Source organism: Acanthisitta chloris, unplaced genomic scaffold (assembly GCF_000695815.1).
Source record: "Acanthisitta chloris isolate BGI_N310 unplaced genomic scaffold, ASM69581v1 scaffold20352, whole genome shotgun sequence".
NCBI classification, from domain to species: Eukaryota; Metazoa; Chordata; class Aves; order Passeriformes; family Acanthisittidae; genus Acanthisitta; species Acanthisitta chloris.
The window spans coordinates 309-15,794 of record NW_008659090.1 but is presented as its reverse complement, the minus strand read 5'-3'; positions in this window follow the sequence as shown (position 1 = coordinate 15,794).

Below are 15,486 nucleotides of genomic sequence, written 5' to 3'. Positions count from 1 at the left end.
TTTGCAAACACAGACCATGAGAACCATTCATCCCACAAGTCTGATCCTTTTGGCACCACTGTATGTATTCAGTTAGATGCACAAACCTGTAAATTGTCCAGCCTTTCTACAAACAGGATTGTCTCAAACGGTACTGAAAGGCACTTTTCAAACAAGTTAAGCCTATAACTACATTACCTGTCATTTCTTTAAAACAAACATTCAGTTATCTCTGTTTTTAGAAAGGTGTCACTAGAATGACATAAATGCAGTAGGTGTAGGGGAAATCCCAGTACAGTAATCTGGGTGAATTGCAGCAATTTCATTGTCTGAAAAATTCAGCTTAAACTGTTCTTTTAGTCTTCAGTCAGCAACTAAATATGGAGATGTCAATAATGAAGGCTGACAGTAGTTTAACAGTAACAGAACTTGATTGAGCAGCAGGTACCAAATATCTGTATTAAGTAATTTGTGACTTTTTCTTACTGAATGATCTACAATTCCAACAAAAATTTCAAATCCTGAAAAAAATTTAACAACCTGGTTTTAGTGAGACACTGACAATTCCATTTTTGGCTCTCAGTGATCCAGGAATTTAATGCAAGCCAAAGCTTCTTTCAACATCCAGATATGGAAGTTCAATCCTAAATATCCAATTGCTGTAATACACTCTGAAGCCAATTTCCCTACTTTAAGCAGTGGGACATAATTAAAGCATATATATATATACACTATTACAGCTTGATTAGCCCATCTTAATCTCTGAACCACCTAAGCAAAAAGCTTTTGTAAGACATGACAAAGCCAGACTGCAGTACACTTGAAACATTTCTCTGACCTTTCCTCCAAACTTCGGGCAATGAGCAATGCAAGTACCAACTTCTTTCTGCATGACAACTTTTTTTGTCATTTGAACAGCTGCTCCTTAACTCAGCAAGAGCACAGAGAGATCCTTTATGTATGCACACACCAATACAGCACAGAGACAGCTCTGCACCCCGTGCTGGTGCATCGTTGGGTAATGTGGCCACTCTACCTGGGAATCTCTAGAGCACTTAAGACTAAACTGGACATCCCCAACACAACACGTTGCAGAAGCAGCACTCCCACTTACATCTACCACCTTGCTTTGAGCAGCAATACTCATATCACTTCACCTTTCTATTACTGTTTTCTAACAGAAAACTTCAATTCCTAGCTATGACAACTTTCCTAAGAAAAATTTCCTGCTTACAGGTCTTTGTCTCCTCAGCTAGGAACTGCTTCAGGACATTGCTGTCTGCCACACTATTTAATGGAATTAAAGCCTAGCACATGATTCTTCACTGACCAGTATGCCTGACTGCTGCAAGCGTGCCCCAGACTGAGCTAAGACTCTAATCCTGCCTGAACTTGACTTTCCAGTGATTCCCAACTAACCTGACCTGGCTCTACTCTAGCTCAAACCCATTTTTCCACATCACATGTTGTACAAACTTCTTGCATCCTAAATCTCAGTCGTGGTCTTACTTTATTTTTCAGCTGACACTAGGCTAGACTCTGGAACTAATACTGTATTCAGATTCATCCAGTGCCAATATGATTTCCTTTTGACTCATTAATGACAAATGAGTGGGGACAAAGGACGAAGACAACAAAGTATAAAAGAGGCTGTTTAAGCCATAAAGCACCATATTTGGCCAACATTTCTAGAACAGGATAGGGTTAAGTTGAACAACAACTATCTGTCTGTAGTGCCCAGATCACCTCAGGGCTGTAAAATGAATATAGTCAAAGGGGCACAACAGAAATGAAGAGACTAAGCAACATATAAACAAAACCCCCCCACATTTATTGGGCAGCTGAAGTGAAGTATCCACCAAATCACCCAGCCTCTCTTCATTTGGTGGAGTCTATTTTATGAGAAATTTTGCTTTAAAGTCTGTCTACCTATAAGGTGACAGACCTGTGAGGAATGAGAGCAATGCCAACTTCCATTACTTTTTCATTTTTCCGTTCCTCCATCTTAGGCAGGAAAATACTGTCAACTATGGTCTCTATGCAGCACTAAAGAGCAAGATAGGAAACAAGCAAGAGGTAAGACCATTTTTCCTCTTAAGTGGAGTAGGTATTGGCTTTGAACGGCTGAGTCAAGTATTTATATGCACAGATATTTCACGTAACTGAACCGTGGAGATGTCTAATATAAGATTTAGCTAGAAAAATCAATGGAAGCTATTCTTCAAGAAACAGCATTATCACATAAACTGGATTCTAATGCTGTCTCAAGTATCCAATCTCTTGTAAGCAGAGAACTCGCTCTCAGATTGCCTCCATTAACTGCAGTGACACTTCAGTAACTCCACTGCATACTGCCTGAGACACAACTGACCATAAAACCACCAGGGCTGTGCAGCCTCTCTCACTACTCTGTTCATATTATTTTTTGTAATTAATGTATTAGTGTACTGTATTGCTCTAACTGCTTAATTCTACTTCTTCGTGGCACAGTGAAAATTAAAGTACTTGATAAACTAGAAGAGCAAGTGCTGCTCATATGCACATGGACACTTTTCCCAATAAAGATTGTCTTTGAAGGATGAGCAGATGTTTGAATAAACCCATTTGAACAGAAGGAAGAAAGGTTAACCAGGACAAGTCACAGAAAATGAAGCATTTTAAAAGCTGCACATTTGACAAGGACTGTGAACATGAAACTTGCTTTCTGCTTCTCTCCTTAGCAGGTAAACCAGGAAAAAATGCCTCCTGGACATTTTCCTGTATAGTCTCTTGAAGCAAGTCTCGAGAAAAATGCAAACCCATGTGATGATGCTAAGAAAACTGAGGAATAAGTAACCTTACATTAGAGATGAATGAAAAACCAGCACACTTACTGCTTGCAAAGCTTTCCTAAAAAGGAATCATACAATGAAGAAATCAAGAAAGTTCAAAAACCACTGGTAATTCGGCTTGATGTGATAGTTATCAAAGTAGGGTAGAGGTTTTTTGGTGGGTATGGGGTGTTTTGGGGGTTTTGTTTTGTTTTTTAGTTTTCTTTAACTCCTTCAGCTTCAAATTTTGGTTTCTAATTGAACTTTGCTGTCTGTCTGAGGAATGGGAAAGCTAATAATCCAGTCTTTTCAAGTGATATTAAACCACATGAAGCTGTAACTGGAGCTGAGCCCCATGCCAAAGACATGAACTAAATTCCGTCACTACTTGAAGATATCCCCAAGGCCTGATTACATGAACTAGTATGGAATTAAACAAATTGTCCCTCCCAGAAGCATTATCATTTCCAGAAGGGGTCATGATTATTCAGCACTTCACAGACACCACAATTCTCATTCAGGCCCTGACATTCTGGTTGTATTGTGACACTGCAACGTATTCACTACAATTTTCCTAACACTTCTGCGCCAGCACATTTACCTCTCTGGAAGAAACACTTACTTAGAACCACCTTGGGAATACCACTCCTAAATTAATCCCAACTATTTGCATGAGAAAAAAAGTTTGAAACACTAGATTGACAGATGAAACAAATTAACTGACTGGTTTACCTGATTACAATTAGCAAGGGGAAAAAGCCAAGGGAAAAAAATCAAAACCCTGTTCTCAGAAAGGGGATACTAGCCCTGAGATGGAACAAGATGACAGTGGTCAGACATTTGGAAAAACAGCACCAGTTCAGTCACGGGACCAACCAAGGCCAGAGGATTGTGTATTTCCAGAGAAGATGCTTCCCATTTCTGGTACTGGAGCAGTCTCAGATGGCCAAACCTAAACCTTTCTAATTGTCTGTACCATCCAGATTCCACAAAATTTTGATTCTCTTGGTTTAGAACCTCTTCTTCAGGTAAACAACTTATTAGAGAAGCTGTGTGCTGTTCTTAATATTCCCCAAATATTTACATGTGTGGAAGTCCTGAATTCCTCTCCCAGTTCTATGGAGTCGCATTTTTTTCCCCAGAATAATTTAAGTGCATAAGCAGAATGCTGACAACAGAACCCAAAGTGGAAGTCTGTTCATTTTCACCAGCATCAGATGATTTAGGAATTCAAGCAACTCAGATAACCCCTACTCAACAGGTTATGTGCACCTCTTATAAAGGACAAATTAAAATACTCCAGAGCTCACTGTCACACATTTATAGAAAAACATTATTCAGAAATCAATTCTGAAGACAAGATACTCTGAAAAGCCGATCAGGTCTAATTAAAGACTTTTATACTCAAGATTCCCAGAAGCAGAGCTATTTCTTTACTAATCCAGACTCTCTGAAGTCAACTGTTCAGTAAACAAAGCTAGAATCAATTTTTATTTCTAGTTTTTACCTGGTTTTGATAGCTTCTGGTCTTGACAAACATATATTTTGCCAGTTGAACAGCTAGATCTTCTGAGCACTAATACAGTAATTTTTCTTGAACTAAAATATTTCCTCAATTATGTTCAAATATTTTAACTGATGTCAGAGAACCTTCAGAGGATTCTCAAAAACCTGTCCGTGTGCTTAAGCTTATTAAGTGACATGAAGTCATACTAACCACCTGAGAAACAGCCAAAGACCTGAGAACAAGGTACTGCAGAGCAAGCACAGCACTGAGGTTCAAGCTTCTCCTTGAACTGCCCACAGGGACACTAAGCACACAGATAGCTTAACCAAGTTTTCCTCCTTCCACTGAAAGGGGCTACCTTGATTAATACAGCACACAGGCAACTATGCAAAGCAGCTAACAGAAGCAGCTTACCTTGTGAGACTAGTTCCACTGCCTATAATTAGTACAGCAGAATAAAATCTGAGGTTTTCAACTGAAGTCAAAGTTAACTCCCAGCTAGATCTTAAATCTGAACACAAATTTAATGGATGAAAACTGCCTGCTTGAAGCCACTGATATCTAAAGATGAAAGCTTCCTGATGTGAGACTAACAAGCATGTGCAACTTGCAGTAGCTTCATAAAAAGTATAAAAAGCCTTCTCAAAGCAAGTGATGTAATGAACACTCTTATGCTACTATGAATATGCTATGCTTCAACACCTACTGAGTTCAAGTTCCAACTTTGTGTAAAAATTCTAATATGGCAATTCAAATTTGGAGTACTTTATAAAACCTAAGCTAGAGAATCTACTTAAGCTTCAAATGGAATTGGTAACATTTATCAGATTTATTCTCATTTCTGGTGACTGTTTGCCATGGCTTTGCATTTCTCTCTATTTCTGTAAAACAGTCACCATCCCCCATGAAAGTTGTTTGTGAATGTTCTACCAGTCAGACTTCCAGTTAAAATTATGATCCCAGAATTCCTGAAGAAACTGAACTGTAAATGCTTTTTATGCTTGCAAAGAAAATCCAGGCAGGCAATAAATAGAAACATCACTCATATTTTTAAAAATACTACAAGTATATTAAATTCAGAGAATGTGTAATTACAACATTACAATATCTTGCTATGCATGACCTAAGTCAACCATCAAGCAAGTTCTGAGGACTGAGACAGCAACTGACTGCTGTGAATTCAGCTCTACTGTCACTGCAGAGAAGGACCAATGTTTAGCTCTAAATTTTTTACAAATCAGTAATTGCCACAGCATAGTATACTCATCATGCTTTAGCTGATATCCATCCTTCCAATCAAAACCAGATATAAGCATTTGTCTGTCCCCATAATTGTTACAGCAATTTTATCTTTCAAGCTACAAAAAGAGGTAAACACAGCAGGACTACAGGTAAGACATGGAAGGTTTTAGAGTCAAGATACTTCTCTTGTAAAACGCATTTATGTGCGGTCTGAAAGTTACTTCAAGAACAACCTTGCCAGTTGGCTTCAGACACTCTTCTTTGGAAAAAAGCATCTTAATTTCTCTTGCAGAAAGAGGACCTAGCCTCAAATTCCACATGGTATCTGCTTAACATCTGGCAATCCCAGCTTGACTTTGATTGTGACACTGGCTGCTGAGCCAGTAAAGCCTCGTATCGAGTTTCCTCCTGCAGACGTAAGTCAATGCTCAGTTCATCTGCAATTCCAGTATCACCAGAAATTCTGTCCCTCCCTTTTCTTTATAACCTGCACATCACATACACACGTGGCAATGCCAGAGCTTGCATGCCAAGGTATCATTACTTGTACTGTCTTAAAAGTTCAGGTTCCATTCAGGTTTGTTTCGATTACTAACACGTTGTTGAAGAACCTATAGATTTCCTTCATCATTATATGAACTTCTTTACTGTTCATTTAAAACCAGCTAGTGGATGCCCTTTACGTATAAAGTATCCTTGAACAATACAATTTACAATAATTCTATTACAAATCAGGTTAGTAGCCTGAGAGCAGTCTTACAAATTCCCATACGTCATTTTAATTAAGATTAGAAGTTTTATCTGTTGAAAAGACACTGATTCTATGCAAATTGAGAATACTCACTACTAGCATTCATTAACAGGAATAAAATTGGTTCTTCCATGATAAATGCACCATACCAGCAAAGCCCCAAGTAATTTTAGCTCATGTCTATTCTGACCTCTCAATCGATGTTTCCCTAATAGAAACACAATATTTGAATGTGAGCAGCAAACATCACCCAAAGTCACCCAAATCAGACCTAACTTCACAAACAGTTCTTTTATAATAGCTTCAGACATCTGTCCTGAGGGTAAGCTGAAAAAGGCATACACAAACACCCAGCAACAACTGTCTACTACTAGAAGGTCTTCTGCCACATGGTTTTGCTACCTCTGCAATAATGGAGGTGCAACCTTAACTGCTTCTTTTCGCAGTTAATTTCATTAGCTGAATGCACTGATGAACCTGAGTTTATAAAAGGTCTGAAATGCTTAACTGAAGAGTCTGAAACTTGGGCAGAACATCCTGTTCTGTCTCTGGCAGCGAGGCATGAGCATCCTGAACCTAGGGATGGTCACTCCTCAGGGAATGTCCAACTCACAAGCACACCTTAACTAGAAGATGACAACTGTAGACCTTCACACCTCTGCCCATACAGAGATGCACAGACAACATGGTTATTTCTGAGGAAAATGCTAAATTGTCACAAGCTTCAGAAGAAGGTATTTAAAAACCAAAAGAAAAACCCCAACAACCCCACCCCAACCAACCAAAAAAAAAAAAAAAAAAAAAAAAAAAAAAAAAAAAAAAAAAAAACACCATAAAAACATCCACACCCACTAAAAGCATCCCCACCCCATGTCCCTGTCCTGGCTCATCTTAGCATGCAAAGCTGTGAACTGCCATAGCCCTGCATCTGCTTTGGGAGCAGCTAATGCATCTTAGCCCCCCAGAAGTCTCACTGAATGGGTCATGAATTTCCAAGAGAAGGGCAAAATGTAAGAGTTAGGAGCATAAACCCAAAGGTAAGCAACTTGCAAGCCTGAGCTCATAGACACAATGACACCTACACAAAAAGCTGAATAACCAAATGAATTTGAATCACACTCATCCTCATACCACTTTCTATTACATAGACTAGATCTTTAGCAGAGTTACCAAATTAGTGAGGGTTAAACTTGTTTAATCAAGTCTCCACAAGATTCTGCCTGAATCTTGTTAAGATCACTCTAGCTCATGTTTAGACCATATGTTTTGGTTCCTCTGCATCTTCAAAGCTTGGCTTTTTCTGGAGAAACCTGTCATGCCTCAGGACTCACTTTGCTTTAAGTCAAATTGTACTGGGTTTGCATGGCAAGGTTTTGGTAGCAGGGTGGCTACAGGGCAGCTTCTGCCAGAAGCTCCTCCCATGTCTGACAGAGCCAATGCCAGTCAGCTCCAAGACTGACCCACTGCTGGCCAAGGCTGAGTCCATCAGCCATGGTGCTAGTGCCTCTGGGATAACAGATTTAAGAAGAGGAAAAATAACTGTTGAGGGAAGAACAGCAGTGGAGAGAGCAGTGAGAATACGTGAGAGCAACAGCTCCAGACACCACAGTCAGTGGAGAAGGAGGGGGAGGAAGAGCTCCAGGTGCTGGAGCAGAGATTCCCCTGCAGCCTGTGGTGCAGATCACGGTGAGGCTGTGCCCCTTTAGCCCATGGAGGTCCACAGTGGAGCAGATACTCACACGCAGCCTGTGGAGGACCCCAGGCCAAAGTAATCCCATGCTGGATCAGTCTGTTCTTAAAGGGCCGCACTCCCAGAAGGGTCTCACATTGGAGAAGGTCATGAAGGACTGTCTCCCATGGGAGGGACCTCATGCTGGAGCAGGGGGAGAGCATGAGGAGTTCTCCCCATGCGGAGTAAGGGGCAGTAGAGACAACACGTGATGAACTGACCACAGACCCCATTCCCTATGCCCCATGCCCCTGTGAGGAGAGGTGGTAGAAAATGTGGGAGTAAAGCTAAGCCTAGGAATAGGGAAGGGTTGGGCAGGGGGGAAGATGTCTTTCAGATTTGGTTTATTTCTCACTATCCCACTCTTGATATGTTTTGAAATAAATCAAACTGATTTCTCCAAGCTGAGTCTGTTTTATCCTGTGACAATAACTGGCAAGTGATCTCTCCCTGTCCTCATCCTGACCCACAAATCTTGCACTGTATTTCTGCTCCTCCATTCAGTTGAGGGAGGTGATGGAGCAGCTTTGGTGGGCATCTGGCATCCACCCAGGATCAACCCACCACACAAATCAAACACATTGCTAAGGTAACAAAAGATGTCCAAAGCACACTGAAATTTAAAGTCAGCTCTAGAAGTTTGGATGGGAAGACCTTCCTAAATACAAATCAGCATATCTGGTCATCTAATGGTCATTATTAATTAGACTAAGACAATGACCACAGCATTTGAGCAAGCATTACTACTACATCCTTAATCTTTTAATGAAGAGCTTTACTTTCAGCAAGTTAAACACATGCATCCCCAAACAATCTTTTTTCGGGTAAAGCCCAAGTAGAAGAATGACTTTTCAGTCCACCCTAACCATTCCAGTGAAGCAAGTTTATCCTTCAGGAGACCAGTCTTGTATTTTCACATTGCTTAGGGTGCTTGCAGTTTACACGATGCATACTCTTTTAGGTTCTTGTGATCTACAACTTCCACCTTCCTTAGGTAAGGCTGTGAAAGTTCCTTATCTTCACTTCTGCCATCACAGCAGATTCAGCATTTGGCTTGAAAAAGAGGCCCCAGTTTTCCTGTGTAAAACTTACAGCACCGAATGTCATTTAAAAATTTGTCTCAAAAAAACTAAGTAAGGAATGAAGGAACTGCATTACCTGGAAATACTAATACTTACAGGTTGACATATTTGTCTTTGAAAAAAGCATTTGCAAGCTGCATCTTAAGATTCTGCCTCTGGCTAGAAGCAGGACTGGCTGCCAAGGCTGCACATTGTTCAAAATATTGGTTACTGCAGTTAAACCAAGTTAAAACTAAGATGCACTTAATGTTGTTTCTTCACCAGTCTCCTGGCTTGACAGGACCCAGATTTCTAGCACAAAAGGAAGGAGCAGCATCAGAACTTCTTTGTTTCTTTATTCTTCAAGAATAAAACTGTATAACCTACTTGATCTTTTCATTCCAGGCTTCACGTGAAATAATCCTATTTTCGCACTCTAATTCCTACTCACATTGATACAGCACTTTTCTTCTGAGATCACTCTTAAAGAGTCTGATGAAAAGCAACACAGTTTCAAAGGAAGCCAAACATCAGCACACATATTGCCCTAAAGCACTTAATTATAAAATCTTGTTTTCAGCCACTCAGTTTTTGCAGAACTTCAGGTACCACACTAAACTTTTCTATGCAAGATCTCTGGCTGAACCTCCATTTAGCTTTGAGCATTTCCTGAAATAAAATGTTGAGGGAGAAAAAAACCCCAGAGGATCATTAACAATGTAAGCAATGGACTTGCTCAAATATAAAGAAAAGCAAAAAGGTAACAAACTTAGAACGTGCAATGAGCATAGGTACAACAAACACAGGTATAAATCAGAAATGCTTGTTTCTCCCTCTAGCATTCAGATATAAACAGCAAGTAGAAAATTGCACACCAAAAGTAAGAACACTTGAAGACCAAGCATCCAGTTAAAAAATTAGTTATGAATGCCTGTTTATTACAGTATCAGAGACTTTTCTCCAAACTTAGTCAATGCCCACAACAATGTACATCAAGTATGAGGGTGTCTCCTCCTTGGCAAGATCCCACCTAATCTGCTACTAAGGCAAAAAAGATAAATTGGGAAAATGGAACAGTGATATTCTCCAGTATGACAGTCGGCTATTCTTGCCTCTTCCAGTGCTCCTTCTCAATGCCACAGGACTACAACAGTCTAAGATGACAGTTTGGCATCAGTTTCTAGAAGCATGGCATGTTCTCAAGTAACTGATGTGAGCAAAGGTTGGATTTTAAACACAACATTTCACAGCCCACAAAGAACGCAAGTCCAAGGCATCTCAAGCTGTATACATGTTGATATCAAACTACTTTGGAAATTCATCTGCATGCCGGTATTGTACCCGTGAGAATTCTGAGGGTGAGTTCACATTTGCCAAGAACTCACTTCTGATGCTGCTCACCATAAACCCCATGAAAACACATCACATTTTCTGTATACTTCCACCAATATAAACAATAGACAGTAACAAAAGGACCATTCCCTGAATGGGAATAAACCAGCATGTCTATTACCCACCAATTCTCCATTTTAAACAAGCCAGAAGGGTTACAGAAAGACAGTATGATATACCCTTATTCATATTAACTATGTAAATATAACTCAAGAAGTGCAAGAGTCAAGATTTTGCATGGTATATTCACACTGCAACCCAAAGGAAATCCTTCAGCAATACTGTATGCAAAAAGCCATCATATGAAGCCAGGAAGGCTGTGTTTATGGGTCATTTTGTATATTAAGCTTTCAGAATGTTACCTTGTAAGTAGCTTCACACTGAAAGATCACAGGAGGGTTACTGACTGCATCTTACAACAGTTCACCATAACCACTTCGCATTTGCAAGGTTAATAAAAGAGGTTCCTGCACAGCATGTTGCTGGGCTGTCCCCACACATGCCAGGACACAGCCACACACAGAATGGCTTGGACTGGAAGGGACCTAAAAGATAATGCAGTTCCCCCAGCCATGGGCAGTGATGCCACCTGCTAGATCAGGCTGCTCAGAGCTCCATCCAGCCTGGCTTTGAACACTTCCAGAAATGGAGCATCCACAACTCAGTCTCATCATTAGAAACAAATAAATCTAGTTCTAAATACTGCATTGCAGTAGGTAAGATTTTTAGGTAGCTTTCACTTAATAGACTGCCTCCCATTCCACATTCCAGTTTACCCTTCTCCACAATTTGAGAAAAAATAAACACTTTGCAACTTTCCACTAGTCTTCTAATGAATTACTTTTGAGGGCAGTGTTAGACCAGATGTTACAGGAGTTTAATTAAGTGCAAGCAAAGACTGTACAACTACACAACTTAACCATCAGTATTATCTGGGTTCTGATGCAGTCCAACTACTGTGCAGCATGCTAGCCCTAGCTCAAAAAATACTGACTATACATGAAACCTCTAGAAAAATCTGAAGTAGCTGGTTTGGCCCTGCAACCACTGAAAACAGTTGGACTTTGGTAGTGCTGAAGTGCTACTACTAGTAACAAGCAGGTCCTCCCTCTGTCTCCTGTACCTCCCCTCTGGAACTCCACATATGTAACTCACAAATACCTGCAGTTTGCCTTTAACACAGATGTGGTGGTACTCTATTTTTTTTTAAAGAAATTTTACTTCACTGCAGACATAAAACAGTAACAGCACAACTGGTTAGGTTGCAAAAACAGAACGTGTGAGTGGAAGACTTCAAAAGCTAAGATAACTAACACAGAGAAACAAAAAGAAGCAAAAACAGTTGCAGGAACTATCTGTGTTCACAAGTTCCTGCACCTTAACTGCAGAGGAAGCCAGAAAACAAACGTTATTTGGGCAATATAGAGCAAATCCATTTGAGAAAAGAACTGTCATCATCTAATATCACAAAGTTAGAGTATGCCATACTAAAGGAAATATTGAAATACACCTTTTCCTTTAATCCAGATCACCTACTAAAATCAGCACTTAATAATAACTGCTGTAATTAAAATAAAAGTAACATTCACTTCAATGTCAACAAATCTTGATGCAAAGAGCACATTCTCCTGAGTTGCTATGAAAAAGAATTCTAACTACAGATCCTTGCTTTAAGTTTGTCTTCAGTTATGAAAATAAACTGTTCTCCTGTTCCAGTTCTTCAATACTGGCCAAAAATTTAACGATATAAATTTTCTCACCGCTCTACAACTAGAGTTACGTTGAAAAATTATTTCATGAATAACTGGCACACACGATCCTTTTTGCAGAAGACCTGGTCAAGTCATTCAGACTTAGGACACCTTCCTGTGTTGCAACAGCTGCAGGAATGATACCAAGTGATCTAAGAAAGTACAGATTTCCTGAAGAGAATCTCAAGCTGGAGAGAAACATGAGCTGCTGCTTCTCTGCTACAGGATGCAAACACCACTCCATTAGAAAGGCTGTCCTACTCCTGCTCTACGGTCTGGCCTTCCTTCCTTGGCCAGGAGTGAACTAACCATGTGAACTGTAACTGGCAGCCTCTTTTTGCAGTTGCATTGCAGGGATTTACTTCAAATAACATCAAGTCCACAGATTAATAAACTAGAGACAGCATACAATGAGTGGGACATAAGAGTGGGACAGCATAAAATATATTACCAAATGCCTCCTCTTCTTCCTAGTTTACGTCTCAAAACTTGCTGTAACTTTGCAACACACATTCCTCTAGGCTCTTGTAGTGACTTTCATTCCACTGTTTTGGTAGTAAAAATTACTAATAAAACACAGTTCTTGGAAAAAGAACATCCTGAATAGCTAGAGGCCCCCCCAAATCATTTTCTATTCCAAAAGTTGCCTAACAGACAGCCTTCCTCCCTTTCCTTGCTGCTAGAAGACTGGGACATGTAGTATGTCAGGAACTCACAACAGCATGCATAAGCAGACATGCACAGTAATTAAAAAAACACACTTTTCACTTTTAGTTGTCCAGTGTTTCTTTAGGCATTCTAAAGCTTGAGAGATGAGAGTTTCAAGCCAGACTCTACTGCTGCTTTTGAAGGTAACCTCACATTTAACTACTCCATGAAGAAACAGTTTGATCCAGCAGACAAGGTCTTTGACTTTCTCCAAATAAGTGTTTGCATACTACAAGCAAACTGCCATAGTTTCATCACAGTATTACTTCTACTATGCCTGCCTCACTCGGTTTTCTCATGGTTGACAGGCCCTAAGGAGAAAACAAGGCATTAGATGCTTTAAGATACTAAAGCTCTCCTACAGTCAACTGTTAAACAACTTTGAAAACTCAGTCAACTTGAAAACAGGTCTCCTATTAATGGCAGTAAAGTAACAAAAACACTTTTTGCCCCCCCTTGCTTTATGCAAAAAGAATTGAAACAGATCATCTTAACCACATCTGAACAAGAAAACAAAGTTTGCCTTCAAATATGAAGGTGTAGTTACTGCAGATGCTCCTTTAATCTCTCTGAACAAGGAGGCTGTCTAAAATATCCCTCTACCTGACCTAGATGCAACAGAACTCAGCAGAAGCCTGCCCCAACTCAGCAGGGATTCAACACACTGACACCACACAGTGCACTTGGGGCTGCTTTTGGACTTGTTCTGAGGTAAAGGAGTGCCAGTGCTTGCAACCAACAAGCTAAACATGAACTTCTGGTGCACAGGGTATGCTTAGTGATCTGTTCTCTAAGACAGCAATTTTGAATAAAACTCACAACAACTTGAGCTTATCCTGAAGAACACTCTCAAATGTCACGTCAGGTATCTGAAAGTCATCTAAGTATTTACTTAGGCCAATTCATGAAGGACCCACCTACCCTTCTTAACATACACCCAAGGACAAGAGGGTGCCTGTTTTTAAGATATTCTTATCCTTATGAGCACCTCTCCCTACCCAAACCCGAGCAGCTAGCAGCACTCTGCAGATGACAGGATTGGCACTATAGCAGTAAGCATCAAGTACTCAAGTACTTCTGTGACTCTTGCACTTCCCACATCCCAGATGATAGGTGGACAACTGTTTATTTTAGCTCCCTGTCACATTTACTGTTAGATCACAAGCTACAGTGTAGCCTTCAGCACACTTCCCTCTTCAGCCATACAAGCAATTTCTTTCTCCTTTTGTAGGCCCTCACCTAGATTCCCATCTGTTTGCCTCTGCTCCAGAAAGGCTCTCAATTAAAAAGACAGTCAGCTTTACTCTGCAAAACTGGCACAGCACAAATAGAACTGTCGTGGCTCACTTCAGATTTATTTTTGATGAACTGTCCTACAGCAGAGCTTTAGAACAAAACAGCACAATTTTAATTCTACTCAGAAAACTTATCTGGTGCACCTATGTAGTAAAAGAAGCACAGTGCACAATTACAGAAAGTTTAAAAAAAAGACTATTGTTTTTTCCCCCCATATACAAGATCTGGTTTTACACTTTTTTGAACTCTGTTTTGCAGATTATTTTGCTCCCAGGCTCTAAGTGTGGATCATCTTTGCTGCAAAAAAAAGATACACAGCACTTGTATTGCACAGTGCAACCCAAAACTCAGTCACCCGGGTACAGATAATAATAGTTTTACACTACAGCTCTAAGTTGAAGTAGTTCACACCACTCCAAGAAGCATTCCTGAAAGCACAGAGGAAATAAAACACTGCATCTAATTAGTTAGAAAGTTTATTTTTGCAAAGCCTTTGATGTGCACAGCCAAGGTAATCCCCATGATTCACTCAGCTCATTTTTATCTAGAATAAAGACAACAGGATAGACTTTGAGTGAGAGAGAGTAAAAAAAGATGTGATGAAGAAAGTGGAAATACTCAACTGTATCAGGTTTGGTTGTTTTTCTCCTCCAAAAAGCTTGAAATTTCAATACAAAGAAAAACCATCCAAAAGATACTTAATGTTTCAAGTTTTTCATAGAGGAGAAAAGAGACTCTTTCCAAAGGGAAATACATTAATTTTTAAATGGTTACTCTTTAAGGCAATGTGATTGCTCCTTTGCCTTTCAATTATAACCCATGAAAAAGCAGAGTGCTTCTTGTCTCCTTTTTTTTTGTAACAGCAATTTCAATGTATACTTTATTTTTGAAAGACCACTGAAATGTCTCTGTCATACACTGTCTACACATTCCACACTGGGGTAAGATGTGGCTGTTACATGCTGGAAATTACAAATTACACTAATCAAAACATCTAAGTGCAAGAACACACACATGACTTGTGTGATTTGCAAGCTGGGCATCTTTGACACACCCTCTCTCTTGGAACAGTACTGCCTTACTATCATACACCACAACAGTAGAGAAAAATACTTATTTTGTTTTGTTTCGTGTACCCTGAGCAGCACAACCCATAGCCTTTAGGATGGGAGTCAAAGCACGCCGATCTTTTTTCTGCAGAAAGCCTGGGCTTCTCATCCTCTTTTGTAATCTGGGGCCAGCGCGAAATCAGTCGGATTT